Source organism: Macaca fascicularis, chromosome 4, assembly GCF_037993035.2.
Source record: "Macaca fascicularis isolate 582-1 chromosome 4, T2T-MFA8v1.1".
NCBI lineage: Eukaryota > Metazoa > Chordata > Mammalia > Primates > Cercopithecidae > Macaca > Macaca fascicularis.
Genome location: NC_088378.1, coordinates 88,160,023 through 88,168,830, shown reverse-complemented (window position 1 = coordinate 88,168,830; position 8,808 = coordinate 88,160,023). Strand labels below are relative to the sequence as shown.

The 8,808-nt window shown below is 40.5% G+C and overlaps 1 pseudogene; it reads right to left on the bottom strand.

The window, feature by feature from the left end:
* Positions 1-261: 261 nt before the first annotated feature.
* LOC102137992 (reticulocalbin-1 pseudogene) lies at positions 262-1,564 on the bottom strand (annotated as a pseudogene).
* Positions 1,565-8,808: the final 7,244 nt, after the last annotated feature.

Below are 8,808 nucleotides of genomic sequence, written 5' to 3'. Positions count from 1 at the left end.
TAGAGTGAAAACACAGTGAAAACCCAGGCTGGAGTGCAGTGGTGCGATCTTGGATCACTGCAATCTCTGACTCCCAGGTTCAAGAGATTCTCCTGCCTTAGCTTCCCAAGTAGCTGGGACTACAGGTGCCTGCCACCAAGCCTGGCTTTTTTTTTTTTTTTTTTTTTTTTTGTATTTTTTTAGTAGAGACGGGGTTTCACTATGTTGGCCAGGCTGGTCTTGAACTCCTAACCTCGTGATCTGCCCGCCTTGGCCTCCTAAAGTGCTGGGATTACAGGCTTGAGCCAGGGCGCCCAGCTGGGGGGGGGAAAAAAAACTTTTAAAAAGTCGTGTTGTACGAATATATCCCCAGAGAGAACTGTAATTTACCAAGGTTTTCAAGTGTTTTGGGAGAAATCTTACTGAAAGAATAGTGATGTCCATGTTCCAGTAAATACTGAGTGAAAAACAATTTTTATACCCCAATCTGAGGTATAAACTTGCTTTTTGTAGGAACACAACTGCTGTAAATTAGACAATTGAAGCAACCATCCAAGACAATAACAACGCCTATGACAGTCTGCCATATTCTGGTGTCTATCAAAGCTCATGATGATTCTTTGTGAGATCTTCCCCCATAATTGGTAGCTTGGCTTCCAACAAACATGTTCCAGTTCTCCAATATTTCCTCTTTAGCCTCTCATCCTTGTTTTTGTCTGACTCATATACCAGATGCCTGGCCTCAGCCTGTGCGTGATCATAATCTTGAGGGAGGATCCAGTGACGAATCTCGTCTTTGTCCAACTTCCGGTCCTTGTTCGATCTCAGAATTTGTTAAATTGCTCCCGTTCTGATAAAACCCAGTCTGGCTCAGGGTCATTCACCTCATGGGAAAACATACCCGCAATATATTCATCCTGATCCACAAACCCATCCCTGTTCTTGTCGATGTCCTCCAGGGTTTTCAAAACCACAATTTCCTTCATATGCTCAAACTCTTCAGGATGCAGAAAGGCAGTGAACTCCTCCCGAGTGGCTGTCAGGGCACCATCAAGGTCTGCAGCTTTGAATCTTCTCTTGTCACGTGGCAGCATCTTTTTAAAGGTGTGATGATCTGAAGAATCATGAAACTCCGCGGGGTTTCCTAGGTAGTAACCATAGGTGGCTTGTTTGTATTCTTCCTAGGAAATTTTGTCATCCTTGTCCCTATCATAATCCTGCCAGACTTTGGCGACATTATCGAAGATGTGTCTTTTCTGCATCCGTTTGATCCAGGTTTTCAGCTCCTCAGTAGTGACAAAACCGTCTCCATCATTGTCGATTCGATCAACAATCTTCCCCAGCCTCTCCTTGCTCTTGTCCGGGGTGAGCTGGTCCAAGGTCTTGGAGTCCTCCTTGCCCAGGAAGGCCTCCTGGCCGTACTGGAAGCTCTGGTTGTCCCCTAGAGGCCGCTCGCCCAGCTCCGAGTCGGGCCGCACCACGCGCTCCTTGCGCACGGTGGGATTGGCCCGCAGCGCCCGCGGGCCAGCAGCAGCACCAGCAGCAGCCCCAGGACGAGCCCCAGGCGGCGGCCGCCGCGCGCCATCGTCCCGAGGAGAGGGCGTCCGGGAGAGAGGCGCCGAGTGAGCGACTACAGCGGCAGCTCGGGAATGCGGGCTCGGAGCGCGGCGGCAGCCGCGGGGCTGGGGCCGGCGCGGAGGAAGGGACCGGCCAGTCCCTCCGCCACGGCCTGACCCGAGCCGGAGCAGAGGTGCGCATCCCCCGGTCCTGGGACTGGGAAGCTGCAGGCGGCCAATCTATTTCTATTCATAGTGAACCATAGACGTATGCTTGGGTAGCGCAGCAAAAATCATGGCAGTTTCGGTCAACAACCTCATCTCTTCCAACTTCTACACATGATCACAAAATGCATTATCCCTGACAATAGATTCTTCTCGAAGGAAAACAAAAGAGACTCAGACAAGTGGCAGTCCCTTATTTCATTCTGTAACAAACTCCTGCCAAAGCTTCACGACTTACCTAAATATTTATCTTAGCCTTAGAATTGGGAAGGAAGATTATAATGATTGGGATGTATATTAACTCAAAAATGAAGTCTTTTTTTTTTTTATTCTGATGGAAAGTAAGCGTGAATCTCCACACAGTGACTCATACCTGTAATCCAGCACTTTGGGAGGCTGAGGTGGAAGGATTGCTTCAGTCCAGGAGTTCAAGACCAGTCTAGGCAACATTTCTAAAATGAATGAATGAATGAATGAATGAATGAATGAATGAATGAATAAATGTAGTCCCAGCTACTCAGAAGGCTGAGATGGGAGGATCGCTTGAGCCTGAGAGATAAGGCTACAGTGAATTGTGATCGCACCACTTCATTCCAGCCTGGGCAACACAGCGATACCCATTCTCAAAAAAAAAAAAAAAAAAAAAAAAAAAAGAAAAAAGAAAGTATGATTTGGCTTATTAGTTTGACAAAACGAGGGTTTGGCCAATTATTTTACACGTTGGACGTTATCCATACATTGAATGAACTAATCTTGAAGCTCCAAGAATTTTTTTAAAATAAATAAATCACGTATCAGGTGAAATATTATATTTGCAAAGGTGAACTAACAACTTTTAGATTTTCCTAGCATTTTCTGTGTATATTGAGATGCCTCCAAGTGAAAGAGTAAGAGTAACTAATAATCATCTGATAACTCTTAGTGAAGCCTCTTTGGGAGACTTCCCAGAAATGAAATTACTCTAACCGAGCAACAAATATACTTGCAAGTTAGGTAGTTTCTAATTCCACGATTTCAACAGAATTGAAGGAGCACCTAATTGTGTTGTCAATGAGATAATTTAAAATAAAAATGTGGCCTGGTTCAGTGGCTCACGCCTATAATCCCAACACTCTGGGAGGCCGAGGTGGACAGATTGCTTGGGCCCAGGAGTCTGAGACAAGCTTGGGCAGCATGGTGAAACCCTGATCTCTAAAAAAAAATAAAATAAAAATTAGCCGGGCATGGTGGCAGGTACCTTGAGTCCCAGCTATTCAGGAAGCTGAGGTGGGAGTATCGCTTGAGCCTGAGAGTTTGAGACTGCAGTGAGCTGTGATTGTGCCACTGCACCACAGCCTGAGTAATAGAGTGAGACCCTGTCTCAAAAAAAATAAAAATTAAAAAATTAAAACTAAACAATAAATAAAATAAAAATACAATTTTTTAGCATGTAACTTGAACGAAGTTTTAAATATTGAGTAATACTGCCACAATAAAACCTTCTATTCCCATTAGTTACTTATGGGAGTAAAGATTTCTCAGATTGTACATCATTAAAATTAAAAAGTAGAATCGATACTAAAAATCCCATTTTCTTCTAGTGATAAGTAATCGTAAGTAATAGTAATCCAGAGACAAACTTAAAATGTGGGTAGTAAGAGTCGCCACATCATAGTGTTGCTGCGAAGAGTAAGTAAACTAAAAGGAAAAGGATTTAGACAATGCCTGGCACATAATAAAATTCAATATATGTTAACTACTACTATTATTATTCCTATTATCATTATTACCACCGCAGGTGGCATAGAGGTGGCAATGATATAACTAACAGCTATTTCCACATGCATTTCCAAAATGGTTTACATTAATAATTAGTTACCAAATCGTAACATATATACCTTGTTTTGGTATGTTGGTACTGAAAATCATTTTAATACCTCAATCTAGAAAAGCATTTTTAGCATACAGCCCTGTAATCACAGAAAATAAAAGTGCCTTAGGTTCAGTTTTTATACATATTTTTTATAGAGAGAAGTATAAAATGATTTATTAAATATTTCTAAGCATTAAAATATATTACTTTAGGGTAAAATACTTTAGGGAAATATAATTGAAATGAGTTCAAGAAAAAAGCTGACAATGTGCATTTCTATGTTAAAGAAGAGTTTGTGCATGTATTTTTTAATGGTTTATGATAAATATTAAATTGGTACAGCTTTTGGAATTCATATGATATATTTAAAAGAGTGATATAACCATTTTACTTTAAAATGTCAGAATATGCAGAAAAGTATACACTTTGCAACCACTTAAGCCTACATTGGAAAATTTTCTTAAAAATTTTATTGACCGGGCACATGTATTTTGAAAATATTAAGAACACCACTTCCCTGGAGCTCCGTCTTTGATTTTCCACTCAACTGTACAACCACCTGAGTTGTAGAGTTAACTCACACTCATTGTTCAATTAGTCTCTTTATAATCAACTCTAACTGCTGAAGGAGTCTCTGAACAGGCATCTCTGCATGTGACCTTTCATTTAGTTTATATTCCCAAGTATCTATGGAACATCTCCAGTTATTGTTTTACTGACAACCTCAAGCATGAGTTGTTGAAACCAACCTTATTTCTCTTCCAAACTCTTACTCTGTATTTGCTAGTACATTTTTTAATGACAAAGAACCCGATACAAATGAGGTTTGTTAAAGAGAATCTATTGCCTCACACAACTAAAACCTTGAGTAAGAGAGAGAGTTTGGACATGACTGGATTCAAGGCTCAAGTCTTATTTTCAGAGTTTGGCCTCTCTCCACACCCTGACTTTTTCTTCTATTGTGGTGGTAGCAGGCAAAGTGTCCATGTGATAGCAAGTGGCTGCCACAACTCCAGATTTAACAGTCTCTGAGCTCTAAACTCAGCAGGCAAGAATATCAACCTCCATCTTTCATCAAAAGGGACCAGGCGCAGTGGCTTGTGCGTGAAATCCCAGCACTTTGGGAGGCCGAGGCGGGTGGATCACTTGAGACCAGGAGTTCAAGACCAGGCTGGCCAACATGGTGAAACCCCATCTCTACTAAAAATACAAAAATTAGCCAAGCGTGGTGCACGTGCCTGTAATCCCAGCTACCTGGGAGGCTGAGGTGGGAGAATCACTGGAACCTGGGAGGTGGATGTTGCAGTGAGCCAAGATGGTGCCACTGCACTCCAGCCTGGGCAACAGAGCAAGACTCCATCTTAAAAAAAAAAAAAAAATCCACTAGACATTCTCACTTCCGCTCCAATCTAGTTCTACAATGACTCTTTCTCTAGTTGGTCCCCATACTTATTTTGTCACTGGAATATGATGGTTTTTAACAGTGAAGACAGAAGAAGCTATCTGGGCTTAAATTCCACCTCCATGCTTTCCTAGCTCTGCAAAATTTGGGCTGGTTTACTGAACTACTCTGTGCTTTAGTCCCTTCGCCTATAAAATGAGAGTAGTAGTAGTACCCTCTTCATAAGGTTGCTGTAGGAAGTAAATAAGCTAATTTATATAAAATACCCGGATAATATCCGGCACATAAAAACTGCCGTATGTACATTAGCTATTGCTATAAAAAAATATTATTCCCCCTCCATTTATCACAGAGGTGACAAAGATTAGCAATGGGAGCATTTTAGCCCATGCACATCAGTTCATGCCTGGTCTCACACTGCTTTTCCATCTTTATTTTCTGTTATGAGCCAATATTCAGTTACTCTAGGAGGCTGTCATCCATTTTTCCTCACATTCCCTGTATTTATTATTTTCTGTTTCTCTGTTTTGTTCAGTCTATTGATTTTTTCTGAAATGCTTCTGCTTTGTATATCTAGGATGCCGTGGTTTGGTATCAGTGTTTATGTTTCTTTTGATTTGGTTTGTGCTAAAATAATTGCAGGCTGAGTTGCAATTTTCGAACTAATAAAGGGCGAAATAGTCAAAAGCATACCTGTTCCTAGTCTGACGCTTGGTAATAGCCAATGCAACCTTTTTTCTAGCAGCAAAATTGGGAAATTGTTGAGAAAGAGAGATAGATTGAGAAAGAGATATTGAGAGACATTGAGAGAAAGGGAGCAATACTGAAAGAGAGAGAGAAATTGAGAGAATGCTACTGGTAAACAGATACACACGCTCGCGTGCATGCACACACACACACACACACACACTTCGTTATGAAACCTGAGCAGAACACGCTGTTAACTGTTCAGGAGCAAACTGGAGTTTGATGGAGTGAGTTAGTATCCTGGAATGAATAGGCTAAACATCCCATAATTGAACTACTCTGATCTCCTGACAATCTGTGGGACCAAAAGTGTGTGCTAAATAGGATTACTTACTTCTTCTACTTTGTCAAAAACAAGGACACTTGAAAAAGTTGTGGAAATTTTGAGTATGTTCCTATGACCAGCTTCACAAGACAAGATTGTCCCAATGGTTCTGTGCCTAGAGTTACTCTGGGGGAATGTCTACATAACTCCTTTCGAAGATACCATAACTGTTCCTTTGTACTCTATACTTTGTGCAAAACAGATTGTATGACCTCAATTATAGTTGAAAAAGTATTACTTGGCACAACTCTATAATTCTTAGCCAAAACTGAGTTTTGGCATTTAAAAAAAAAGTAATATAGGTTTGCAATCCCACGATTCTACATCTGAAGTCTAAAACTCTCCTAAAACTGAAAATGCATTCATAACTCACTTGGCAGCAAAACCTGTCCTGACCTGGACTCATTTAGCAGTAAATCCTGTCTGAAATTGAGATCATTTATAATGTTTATCCCACTTTGTATCAATATGTTTAGGTAAACTTGTCTAACTTTTATATATATATCATATATATATTTTATGTATATATATCTTATATCCATATATAGTGAAACTGAACAGATGTAAAAACGTCTGTCAAATACAGTCTTCCTTTCACTGTGCATTTGATCTATTAGATAGGGGCTGAGGTTAAAGCTGGATTTTAAAACATTTCAAATGGATAATGATGAGCACCATAAATTAATTTACATTTACGTTTCCAGATTATGAGAAACTTTTTAGAATCTGCTGTCCTTGTAGTTTCAAGGAAATGCTGGTAAACTTGTTTAACTTTTCTATAGGTTAATAGACATCCTAAAAGTTATTCTTTTTGTGTGCCTTCTTCTTCATTCAAATATTTAAAGCTTTTCTGCGTTTGTGACCCAATACTGTTTACTATTGGCCCCCAGAATCCCACCATAGGCCTAGAAGCAGCCCCCAGTTCACCTGCCCTTTCAGAGGTGTCTCAGTTCCTTGTTTCTAACAGATGTAGCAGGGTGATTCCCATAGCTGGATTTGTTTTCATCTTTCTTTCTCTAGCTTAATTTCTAAATTTTTGTTCTCGTAATATGCCATCAATATTTTTATCATTTTCCTATTTTCTATTTCTAATTCTCTTTTTATTTTTAATTAAATGTAATTAATTAATTAATTAATTAATTAATTTTTGAGATGGAGTTTCACTCTTGTCCCCCATGCTGGAGTGCAATGGCATGATATCGGCTCACTGCAACCTCTGCCTCCCAAGTTCAAGCCATTCTCCTGCCCCAGCCTCCCAAGCAGCAGGAATTACAGGCATACACCACAACTCCCTGCTAATTTTTATACTTTTAGTAGAGACGGGGTTTCACTACGTTGGCCAGGCTGGTCTCAAGCTCCTGACTCCAAGTGATCTGCTTGCCTCGGCCTCCCAAAGTGCTGAGATTACAGGTGTGAGCCCCTGTGCCCAGACTATTTATTTATTTATTTATTTTGAGACTCCATCTCCATCTGTCACTCGGTTTGGAGTGCAGTGGTGCAATTATGGCTCACTGAACCCTCAACCACCCTGGGCTCAAGTGATCCTCCTGCCTCAGTCTCCTGAGTAGCTGGGACTACAGGCATGTGCCAACATGCCCGGCTAAATTTTGTATTTTTTTGTAGAGACAGGATTTTGCCATGTTGCCCAAGCTGGTCTCGAGCTCCTGGGCTCAAGTCATCTGCCTGTCTTGACCTCCCAAAGTGCTGGGATTATAGGCCTGAGCCACCACACCAGCACTCTTTTCTTAATTGCCCCCCAAAATAGTAACCTATTTTAGAAATAAAATTTTCATGCTTACCAAAACACGAATAGAAATGAGGTTAAGTATACCAGAATTTCATATAAAGGGAACTTGCACTTGAGGAAAAATTACTGTTCTTACAAGTCTTCAAAAGTAGCTTCTAGTCATTACTTTCATGCAGACATCCCCTGATTCTGTGTATATAGCACAGTCACCATAATTTATGAGATAATGTGACTCTCCCCAAAAGGTGGGGCTGATAATTTATGTTCCTGGCTTAGGAATGGCTTAGATAACTCAAGCAGTTTCTCTCCTACACATGCCCTCATACCTGATTCAAGCCATTGAACCAACCTGGGATTCATTGAGTCATTCAGTCTGAACATCCTGAAGGTTCTCTACACCACACTTTCAAAGAAGGCATTGCTATAGAGTCTGCTATTGCAGCTCAAATCATAAGCATTAGAGTGCTTTTCGGGTTTATACTTGTTCAACTAGACATACATATCAAGCAAAAACATCTTGAGCTCTGTATAGATGGTAATAAGTAAAGGTTATCATAAACAGAAAGTTTGTGATATATCCAAATTGTAAAAGCATGGCCCTTACACAGGAAGATGTGAGGCTTCCTAATCTCTGAGCTAACATTAAAGGCTTCTTTTTCATTTGTGCCTAGTTCTGCTGTCTAGTAGTATAACTACTCTCTTAAACAGTAACAGTTGGTGTCTCTTTGCCACTGGCATTTTGTAATTAGACTCAGCTCCAGCACTGACATGATGACATATAAGTGGTAAGCGGCAGTAGTTTATGTTCATGATAATGCATTCCGGTAGACTAAAAGTCAATAACCACTTGACATTCAGAAAGCATCCTCATGCTGGCAAATGCAATGCTTCTTAGTCAGTTTGGGTTGCCATGACAAAATACTGTTGTTGTGGCTTAAACAACAGAAATTCATTTTCTTGAAGTTCTGGAGGCTG